Source organism: Sminthopsis crassicaudata, chromosome 1 (genome assembly GCF_048593235.1).
Source record: "Sminthopsis crassicaudata isolate SCR6 chromosome 1, ASM4859323v1, whole genome shotgun sequence".
Lineage (NCBI taxonomy): Eukaryota > Metazoa > Chordata > Mammalia > Dasyuromorphia > Dasyuridae > Sminthopsis > Sminthopsis crassicaudata.
In genome coordinates this window covers 281,471,846-281,483,986 of record NC_133617.1, presented here as the reverse complement: position 1 = coordinate 281,483,986, position 12,141 = coordinate 281,471,846, and positions in this window count along the sequence as shown.

Below are 12,141 nucleotides of genomic sequence, written 5' to 3'. Positions count from 1 at the left end.
CTTTTTTTTTCTTTTTTTTTTTTTTTAAACAAACATAATGGGGCTTTGTACATGCATTGAAGGTAGAGGCATCCATGTAGGGGAGATGGCAGGGGACTCAATTTGTGGAAAAGACATTCTCCTATTCCCTGTAAGTGGCAATAGTTTCTTTTCATTGGCTTGACAGTCTCTTTCCCTCCTTCTCTCTCTCTCTCTCCCCTTCTCTCCCTCCCTCCCTCACTTCCTCTTCACTTCTCTTTTCTTCTTTTCTCTTCTCTTCTCTCTCTGTCTCTCCTCTCTTTTTTTCTCTGTCTCTATCTCTGTCTTCCTCCCTCCTTTTCTTCTTCCATTTCCTTCCCCCCTCCTTCCCTCCCTCTCTCTTTCCCTTCCTCCTCTTTCTCTCCCTCCTTCCTTCCCTCCATTTCCCCCCTCTCTCCCTTCCTCCCTCCCCCTCTTCTCTTCTCTCTCTCCCCCCCCTCCCTCCAATTCTTTGTGCAAACCTGAACAAATCCATGGGTGGGCTGCCTTGATTTTTTGGAAATTCTCCCAACATATTTTTTGTATATCTGGACCATTCTCTCTTGTCTAACATGAGCAGGTGACCAAACTATGAATATCTGATGACTACTGAGTCAATGTAGATGCCCTATTCTTCGCTCAATCAATGACTCCCCAGTCCCTGATTCATCATTTTTGACCCTCAAAGGCAAGGCCTATCAATCAGTGAGATTCTATATTTTACCAGCTGTATATTTGAGTATCAAAACCTAGCAAAATAAGGTCCTAGGGGACCAGGGACATCTTAAATCATGAGGAAGATCTGAGATCCACTTCATTAGAGGGTATTTGTGTATCCTTAAAAAATTGCCATCATCTCAGAGTTCAGGGGTTTTTCTTGCAGATTAGACAATTATAACCCACAAAGCTGAGACCCAGAGAATTTAAGTGAGTTATTCAGTTACAAACCATCTGTGACAGTACCTGGACTAGAACCCAGATTTCCTGACTTCTAGTCACTTTTCATTATTGACTCAATGTCTTTATTTTAATATTCAATACTTCTGCCAGAAATCATTAGGTTCCTTTTTTTTTTTTTTCTTCCTTCCTTTTTTCTTTTACAAAAGGTCTAGTGACTCTAGTCCTTTATGGCTAAGAATAAATTAAAATAAAAATGATTTGCGATTTTATTGGCATGGGAAATTAAATGTTAAAGAACTGCTTGAGGCAGGGGTCATATTGCTCTTACAAAACAGAAGGATTCAGATCCGGTACTTATTGATTTTAATTCCAGCACTGTTCTATTCCCTCCTTTTGGGTGCCCAATGACTATTTGCTATTATTTCATTTGCTAATAATGCTAACAATTTAAGTTGCTATTCCCCTATAGGCCTGTGAACCACAGACTTCAAGTAGTAGTCCTGAAATTCAGGGCATCATACACATGTCCAGTTACTTAAAAATAATTATCATTTTAATTTTAGGTAAAGACTCACTTGTGACTAGGGCAAAAATCAAGAGAAAATTATGTTAATTCTGAATATCACTTGACAGTGTTCCCTTGGTCTGAGTTATCTTTGAATTTGTGGAGAGAACAGGAACAGAACTTTCCCAGAGACCATTTTGATAAGAATATTTGAGGATGCCCTGGGAACAAGCTTGTTGCATCAGTCTCAGAAAAGTAAGTACTTGTTTTTCTGCTTTTGATTGAGGATATAAAGGAAAATATGCATTCACTCACATTGAAAAGCTTTCTGTCTCAGAGAAGATGTTTCAGAAGACACGAGTTATTTCTCACACAATGTATGATAAATAAGGGTTTCTAATCCCACCCACAGAAAAAACCCATGTTCTTTGCTCAGAAATCTGATCTTTCTTAGAGAGAACGAACATTAGAGCCCTAGCCTCAGAAAAATGCTGTTGTTCCACTAGATTCTTTCATTCATTCTTTGGATGTAGTAAAAAGAAATAGGAAAGAATTTTGGACATAGAATCAAAGAAACCTGTATTCAAGCCACATAACTTACCAGTAATGTGAATTTGGGTACCTCTATGAACTTCACTTTCCTTATTTTCCAAAGAAGGTTAATACTTTTTTAATAGATTGTTTTGAGGAAAGAGCTTGATTAACTTTAAAGTACTATAGAAATGTGAATTGTTATTCATTTATTAATTCCCTCAATAAATGTATATCAAAGGCTTGCTCTATGCCCATTATTGTGCTAAGTATTGTAAGAATGAATACAAAGATGTTGGACATTGTTTTCAAGAAGCTTTCAAGAATCTAGAAATGGAGATAAAAGAAACACACAAATAAATACAGTACTTGATTATGTGTGGTAAACATTAGAAAGCCGTGCAAATGTGTTGGGGTTTCAAAGTAGAAAATCAGAGGAGGTAGACTGTATAGAATACATTGACAGACAGGATTTGGAGCAGGAGAGTCCTATCACACTATTACTTCAATATTTGCTTTATGTTTGAAAAGTGTAAAGATATTTTAGGAAAAGAATAATTTCTAGTTCTTCAACTCTGATCTAATCACAACTTTCTTTTGTCCTTTATATCTTTGTTTCAAGCTTTTATTTATATTACTTCCCTTCATGCACTTCTTTCCGGTTACATCAACTTCTTAGCTATTACTGACGTACACCATTTCATCTCTTATTTTTGGGCCTTTGCACGTCATATGCTTTATCCTCTCAGAATCATTGACTTCTTTCAAAGTACAATTGAGGTGCCACACTTCATGCAAGTAGATCTTTCTACTCCTCATTATCAAGATTTGTAAAGCTCTTTCCCACCTGACATTTTTATGTGTACTTTATATTTATTATTTAGGTACATTATTTTGGTAAACACTTTGTATTTATTACTTAGGTACTTAGCTATATCCTTCAATAGAATAGAAATTCCTTGAGGGCAGGCACTTTTTTGCACCCAACCTCCCTTTCCCTTTTTTGTAAATTTAGACATTAGTACAATGCGTGACATATAGTAAACACTCAATAACATTCTTTATCATAATATTTTACAAATGAGTTTATATTCTAGTTTACTATTGCCTTTGTGAGTTCTCTTTCTCTGTTTCTGTCTCTGTCTCTTCAAGTAAGACAGATATTTGCTGATTAAGGGTTATCTTAAACTCTTTTGGTCTTCTTATGGCAGTTCATTTACTTTTGTTAAATTTCTGGATGATATTATTATAGTCATTGTCAATATCAGTTTTGTTGTCCCTTGTCCATTTTTATTTTTAATAAGTTGTTTGAGTAATTCATGGTTCAATCATTTTAAAATCCATTCCTTTTCTTCATTTATTTTTTCTTCTTGTTTGCTTAAATTCTGATCTTAGCTCTAATCAACTAAAATCAAAAACATCTGACTCAGAGACAATTTCATATCAATAACATGCTAAGTCTATAACATGAAGATTCTGTATAATCTACATGCCTTTCATCAATCTTTTTTTCCTTGAATTATGTTTTCTCATTTATTTCTCTCCATCTTCACCTTCTTTCACTTTTACAATAAAGTAACCAGGTATCAAAATACATAGTAATTTTATTTAGAAGATTTTTCAAGTTTTTCATAGAATTTTCTCTACCATTTCTCACCAATCAGTATTAGTCCATAAAATACAACTATTTTCATGGTGGGTTTTTTTCTTCTTTTTGGTTAGTACTTATCATTAGTACAATAATACATGATGACTATGTCTCATAAAATAATATTATTTGTAGTTCTTGGACATATGACAAAAATCACTCCAACCATTTTTTTCTTTGTTTCTCCAGAGTATACCTGTGATCCACTTTTACAATTGGCTGCAATTTCATCTTCTGATTTTATTTATAGCAATACTTTTAAGATTGAGCATTATGTCTACTTGGTGTTTGTTGGATAAGGATCTCACATCACCTAATTAATTAATTATTTTTTGAGCCAAGACACAACATTCTATTTGTTTATTTAAATTTATTTATTTACAACTAAATACAAAATATGAAAAAAATAGGAAAAAACAAAAACAAAAATGTTGCCATGTGCCCAGCAACATATCAGGGAGGATTCAAAATATGTAGCAATGACTTTCCATTCCAAGAAAGCATATTTAATAATATTGTGCATTTTATATATATATATATATGTTTATATGATACACACACACACACACACACACACAAACACACACATATATATCATGACCATCCATTTTTTCTTTGCTTCCTTATAGGTTTTTCTTTTGTTCTCTGCTGTGTACTTTTTATGTTATTTTTTTTCCCTCTTTCATCCCCAACCTTTCCCAAGCAGGCTACACAGATATATTTATATAAGTACACACATGTGAATGCATGTATATATGTGTATATACATGTATACATACCCATAGGTCTCTCTATAATACATACAACTACATGCATCCATATTCACACATACAATTATGTATATATGCATAATTAACACATGCATACATATCCAGATATCTAAAATTATATAGAATGAACATATAGATTTATAACACACAATGACATATAATGGAGATTTCTCTCTTGATTGAATCTTTAAGTTTCACTATGAGATCAATGATTGCTTTTTTTCCTAATAAATTCTGCTCTTAATCATCGTTATTGTTTGTATATATCTCTTATTTCCTATCCCTGCTAACTCATCTACTTTACTTCTATTTCTTAACTTGTTTTGCTATTACTTAACCTCCCCCCAAACCAAGGATCCTTTCCTTATCTCTCCCCTACCTTCTCCTTCCTCTTTAGTTTATTCCTAAAAATCTACACACTCTTCTGTACCCCATCTTTATTCAATTCTCTCCCCTCTTATTTCTTTATAGATTTTGGAGGGTGCTATGACCTTCAGGGAATATCTCTGTTTTGTTTTCTATTTAACTCATCCCCAATGTGAATAGGTTTTTCAGAATTACTAGCCTCCTCCCTGATCTGTATTGGTTTTTCCTCTGCACTTCATCATATAGCTTAATTATTATTTTTACCTTTTCCTAGACAATTTCATTTTTTCGAATTAGATCATATTCAGCTCTTCCCCCACCTTTTGTGACTACTCAGTTACTGATGTCAATCTTAGACATATGGTTCACATTTCCACATATAAAACATAAACAGTTTGTCCTTGTTCCTTTGAAATTAGTCTTTGATGTTGGCTCTCATATGTTAAATTTTCTATTGAGTTCAGATTTGGTTGAGACAAAATCCTAAAAATCTGAGTTTGTTGAATGTCCATTTTTTTCCATTAAATATTATGCTTAATTTTGCTAGATATAATATTTTAACTACAACTCTAGCTCTTTAGATTTTCAATAAATAATATTCCAGCTCCTGTGGTCTTTTATTGTGACTGCTGATAAATCTTGTATAATTCTAATTGTAGTCCAGCATATTTGAATTGGCTTTGTTTGTTTGTTTGTTTATTATAAAGTTTTCTCTTTGACCTGAGCATTCTGAAATTTAGCAATAATGTTCCTGTGAGTTTTCCTTCTAGGATCTCTTTGAGAAGATGATCAATGGATTTTTTTCAATTTCTACTTTCCCCTCTTGTTCTATCATTTCAGCACAATTTTATTTAATTATTTCTTGAATTGTTGTGTCAAAGTTCTTTTTTTTTTTTGGTCATAGCTTTCAGGTCCAATTATTCTTAGGTTTTCTCTTCTTGATCTCTTCTTGATATTTCACATTCTCTTCTATTTTTTTATTCTTTATATTTTATTTTGTTATTTCTTGGTCTTTTAGAGCTTCACTAAGCTTCCCCTTGCCCATTTCTAATTTTCAAAGAATCATTTTCTTCTTTAAGACTCTGGATCTCCTTTTCTAGTTGGTTGACTTTCTTTTCATATTCCTGATATTTTTCTTGGATGAGTCTTTGTTTTGTTTTTCAGGTTCTCTTATTTGATTTTTAAAGTCTTTTTTGAGTTCATTTATAAGTTCTTTCTGAGCATATAACTGTTTAACATTAGTCTTTGTGGTAGGAGAGGCTTTTCTTTTCTTTTTTTTTTTTTTTAACTTCAATGTCCTTTTCTGAGGATGGACTCAGTTGTCCCTATTCCCATAGTTACTTTTTATTATTGGATTCTTTCTTCTTTGCCTGGTTATTTTTTAAAAAATAAGAACTCATTGTCAAACTGTATATCCTTTATCCCAGCAGTGTTTCTACTGGGCTTCTATCCCAAAGAGATCTTAAAGGAGGGAAAGGGACCCAGATGTGCAAAAATGTTTGTGGCAGCCCTTTATGTGGTGGCCAGAAACTGGAAACTGAATGGATGCCTATCAGTTGGAGAATGGCTGTATAAGTTATGGTATATGAATGTTATGGAATATTATTATTCTATAAGAAATGATCAGAGAGGCCTGGAGAAACTTACATGAACTGATGCTTAGTGAAATGAGCAGGACCAGGAGATCATTATATATGGCAACACCAAGATTATATTATGGTCAATTCTGATGAACATGTCTCTCTTCAACACTGAGATGATTCAGGCCAGTTCCAATAGTTTGGTGATGAAGAGAGCCATCTACACCTAGAGAGAGGGCTGTGGAAACTGAGTGTGGTTTACAACATAGCATTCTCACTCTTTCTGTTGTTGTTTGCTTGCATTTTATTTTCTTTCTCAGATTTTTTTCCTTCTTGATTTGATTTTTCTTGTGTAGCAAAATAGCTGTATAAATATGTATACATATATTGGATTTAAAATGTATTTTAACATGTTTAACATGAATTGGATTACTTGCCATCTAAGGGAGGAGGTAGGAGGAAGGAGGGGAAAATTTTGAACACAAGGTTTTGCAAGGGTCAATGTTGAAAAATTACCCATGCATAGGTTTTGTAAATAAAAAGCTTTATTAAAAATAATATAAAAAACAAGAACTTATTCATATAACTTTAATCCTTGGGGATTGGAGGGAAATGGTACCTCTGGCTTCATTTCAGTTCTCCTCTCTTTTCTGGCCTTCCAAGGGTTTATGTTGGTTGGGTTCCATGAAGGGTCTTTGACATTCAAGAGTGTCACTGATCCCTTTTATTAATTATTGCTAGCATTATTAATAAAATGATTAATTACACAGAAACTATGTCTTTCAAACTTTTTGTATGTCTCGCTAAGCAATTCATAGCAATTATCATGGAGAGTTGACAAGGTCCTTTATCTCACAGCCTCTCACCAAATGACAGTTATCTAGCTATATAAGCATCCTGACACTGTATTTCCCACCCTTCCCATCTGAGAAATATTTCATTTTGGAAGTCTTCCTCTGGTTGGTTGAAGCTTAATACATGAGACTGGAAATGTTCATTTCAAAGGATGCTAGTCATTAGAATTTTATCAGAAAAGGAAATAGAAGAAAATAGTGAGATCTATTTTCAGTTCTAATTTCATATCAGTTCTATTTCCATTTCTCCTTTTTATTACTCATTTAAGCAATTCAGAATATAATGAGAGTTTAATTGAAATCTATTGCCTTTTGTCATATTAATTCTTGTTTTTTATACATTTTAATTTCCTCCCCAATTAATTGATAGTCTACTTCAGGCATAACTTTCATATTAACAATAACTTTTATTCTCTATTCAAATAAACTCTATTAATTCTTTATAGTGTTATTTGGTACTCATATTTAATACCTACCAATTAAAAAAAAGTTCTTTTAAAGAAAGTGGTTTACATTATAGGAAGATCTCAGAATCCTATTGTTAGTCTTACCCAGAAGGTACATATTGTCCACTGCCATGTGCTTCTGCTGTTATCTGTTTTTGCTTCTTCTGTTTAGAAAAGGAGAGAAATTCTCTCTAATATTTGCTGGAAGTCCAAGGGATTCAACATTTCTGATGTGAATGAACTGTCCCCAAAAAGCATGGAGCCATTTGTCCTTGAGTAGACACAGAAAGAGAAGAGTTTCATTTGACAATCTATTCCCCCTGAATCTTATCACCAATCATTAAAAGATTGTCTACTTGTGTGTGGATCAGTGAACTAATTCAATCATTCTGAAAAACAGTTTGGAGCTATGCCCAAAGAGCTATAAAACTATGATCTGTTGAGCTAGTAATACCACTACTAGGTCTGTACTCCAAGGAAATCAAATAAAAAGCAAAAAGACTCACATGTACAAAAATGTTTGTCATAGATTTTTTTTGTCATGGCAAAAAAAAATGAAAATGGATGGGATGCTAATAAATTAGAGAATGACTGAACAATTTTTGAAAAATAAAAGTGGTGGAATATTATTATACTTTAAGAAAGGATGAAGGGGATGGTTTAAAAAACACTTAAGAAGACTTATAAGAACTGATGCAAAGTAAAGTAAGCAGGACCAAGACAACAGTCTATACAGTAATGGTAATAAGACAACAGTCTATACAGTAATGGTAATTTGTAAAGGTAATCAACTGAAAAAAAAATTGAGTAATTCTTGACTCTGGTAAAAGATCTTTTCTCCAGTAGCAACCCAGTATCTAAGTGGACCCAGTGAAGAGCAAACTGACCTTATAGAATTATCTTGTACTGATAGAATTATTTTGTGCTGATAGAATTATCTTGTGTAGACAGAACTATTCTATACTGATACCCATTGTAATCTTATACAATTTGTAGGCTGAGTTATAAATTTTAACTCCTGAAGCTCTCTTTTATAAACAGGATAGCTCTGACCACCAATTGATTTACTGATGCTCGCAATTAACATAGTTAGCACACCTTGCTCTGGGTCCTGTTCCATAAAAGATCTCACCTTTTTCCTTATAAATCACAAGGTGGGTAACCTCACCTATTTGCAAAGTGTTATAATAAAAGCTTTCCTCTTTGATCTGAACATGTTTTGAATCTGTGAATTCATTCTAGATGACTCCCCACCTTCTTGTATCTTATCAAAAATAATGATTTACAGCAGGATGATTTCAGCCTGGAGAGACTTACATGAACTGATGCTAAGTGAAATGAGCAGAACCAGGAGATCATTATACACAACAACAAGAAGATAATACAATGATCAACTCTGATGGACATGGTTCTCTTCAACAATGAGACAATTCAGACCAGTTCCAATGATTTTGTAATGAAGAGAGCCGTCTACACCATAGGAATTGAGTGTGGATCACAACATAACATTCTCACTCTTTTTATTATTTTTTGTTTGCATTTTATTTTATTTTCTCTTTTTTTCCCCTTTTTGATCTTATTTTTCTTGTGTAGCAAGATAGTTGTATAAATATATATGCATGGAGGCAGCTAGATAGCATTGTGGATAGAGCACCAGCCCTGAAGTCAGGAGGACCTGAGTTCAAATGTGGTCTCAGACATTTAACATTTCCTAGTTTTGTGTGACCCTGGGCAAATCACTTAACCTCAATTGCCTCAGCAAAAATAAATATGTATTCATATATTAGATTTAACATTAATTTTAACATGTTTAACTCATATTGGATTACTTGCCATCTAGGGGAGGGGGGAAAATTGGAACGCAAGGTTTTGCAAGGGTCAATGTTGAAATATTATCCATGCATATGTTTTGAAAGTAAAAGTTTAATTAAAAAAAAGAACTACCATAACTTCAGAGAACACATGTTATATGTTATTGTCTAGCTCCAGATAAAGAGAACTGATGGACTTTCTTTTTTTCTCTTTTTTTTCTAGAATTTAGCTAATATGGAATTTATTTTGCTTAATTTATCATATATTATAGATATTGTATTTTTTGCCTTCTCAGTGAATGGGGGAAGGGCTAGAGGAAGGGAGAGAATTTGGGAATGAAAATTTTAAAAACAAAAATTAAATGAGGATATGCAATACCTAGAGACGGATCAAGAATTCCTTGCATCCTCCCAGCATGAAGCTTCTGTACAAATATCCTTAAACAAAGGGTCATGATGAAAGTCCAGCTGCTTTCTGACAAAGTTCTATACACTATACTCTTATCAAGTGGTTTGGAGGATTGATCAAACTGAGCAGAAGTTTTCAATATAGCATATAAACTAAAACAATCATTTGCAATAAAATTTAGTCAAAATAAATGGCAAGCTCTACACTTGAGCTCAAAAAATTAATTGCACAAGGACAAGATGTAGGAGATATTTCTATGTGGTATTTTGCATTAAAGAGTTCTGGGGTTTTAGTAGCTTGTAAACTCATTATAAGTCAAACACAGTAGTACAGGAGTCCCCCCCCCCAAAAAAAAAATGAAGGTGCTCTTAGTTTGCATCAAAAAACATAATATTCCAAACAAAGGAGATGTAATTCCATGGTACAATGCTTTGGTCAGACCATGTCTGGAATATTATGTTCTATGTTGAGAAACATATTTAGGAATAATATTGATAAGCTGAAAGTGGTTCAGAAAAGATTTAAATGACCTGGTGCAGAGAAACATAAGCAAAAACATGAAAATAATATACACAATGACTACAATAACATACAGAGAAAGAACAATAAACACAAACTAAATTCTGTATAATTATAATGCTGAAACAACCCTGGCAAAGAATTGGGAAAAATGTACCTCCCTTTTCTTTGCAGAGATAGGAGCCTATGGGTGTGAAATGCTGCATATACATTTAGACACAATTGGTTCTATTTCTTGGTTTTTTTCATCTCTTTTTTTCTTTTTAAATTTTTTTTTGTTGTAAGGAGTGACTTGTTGTACCCAACAAGTGGATAGGATATAGAAGGATCTAGAAGAGATCTTAGAGACTATAAAGCATCTTTTATAGATTAGGATTTTATAGATGAGGAAATTGAGGCACAAGAACTTAAATGACTTATCTAAGGTCACATAGAAAGTAAGTAGTAAAAGAACAGTAAGAATTTTAGAGTTTCCTGACTCCAAATTCACTGATCTTTCTATTGTCTTATCGATGAAGATGTTATAACAAAAAATATAAATACAAATTGTAAACAATTAATATAGGAGAGTTGGGCCAGATGACTTTTAAGGTTTTTCCTTGCTCTTAAATCAAAAGGTGAAAGAAGTTAGAGTTACACTAAGCCCCTTAATATATGTTTCTCTTATTAGACTTCAACAGCTACAAAAAATTGGAACAAAATCAGCACTGGTAGGAGAGCAGTACTTCCAGCCTTGCCCATGACCAGCTCACTAAGGAATAATTAGACCTTTACACTGAAGAGTAGCTTTTTAGTTTGTCAAAACCACAGTGGAAGGAAGCTCATTATCTCCATTCTTTCAAATTTTCTCATTAGTGAGCTTTTTCCATATTAAATGTGTTAAAGAGCCTAACAAAAGACATGATTATGAGTTTTAAACATATTTCGGTAATTCAGAACAGGCATGCTAACTACAAAAGCAAAAATGGAATGGCTAGGAAAAAAAAATCTGAGAACAAAGGAACCATTCTAAAAAAGCGAAAAGTTTCTCTATTCTTAGTTCCATATTTATGGACTTACGTTACACAACCTGTGTCCTTTTCATAACAATACCTCATATTTTATATTCTAATTAGACTTCCCAAAGAACAACAATAGTCATTATTACACTTACTCCAAACAATGTTCCTATGTGGACATAATAAGGGCCAGTAAATGTTTACTGATGGTAAAATTGCTTTAATATTGTCGTTTCATTTTACAGATGAGGAATCTGAATCAAACTGAAATGGAAATGCTTGCCCAAGATTAGCAAGTTAGTCAGGGAGCTGGAACTAAAATGCAGGTTACCTGACTCCTAGTTATTATGACTCTTATGGTATAACAATGTGTAGGTAATAAAATATCTTCAAGCATACATACTTTTTGTTGACTGTGTAACCCAAGGCCCAGTGTTCAAAGCTCTAGGTTTACATGGACTAGGCTCAATCTTGGAGTGGATAGGGTAGGGCCATTTTTCTCAAAAATTATTTCTCATTGGACTTGTGCTGCCCTCATCCAGAATTTCCTCTGGAAACCAGGAACATGAAAACTTCATGAACAATCTATACTTTTTAATCTCTGCTTATTGTTATACTATAATATTTTATTAATTTTTAAAACACCAGTACATATCTATCATTTCAAAAGAAAAGAAGAGAAAAGGGGCCTTTGAATGCTGACATTGCATCGCTATTTTAAAGACTTCAACTCCCCTCAAAAGAAAATAAACTTAAAGTTATCACACACTGCAGGGGTTATAAACCATAATTAGTGAGCCAAATCTA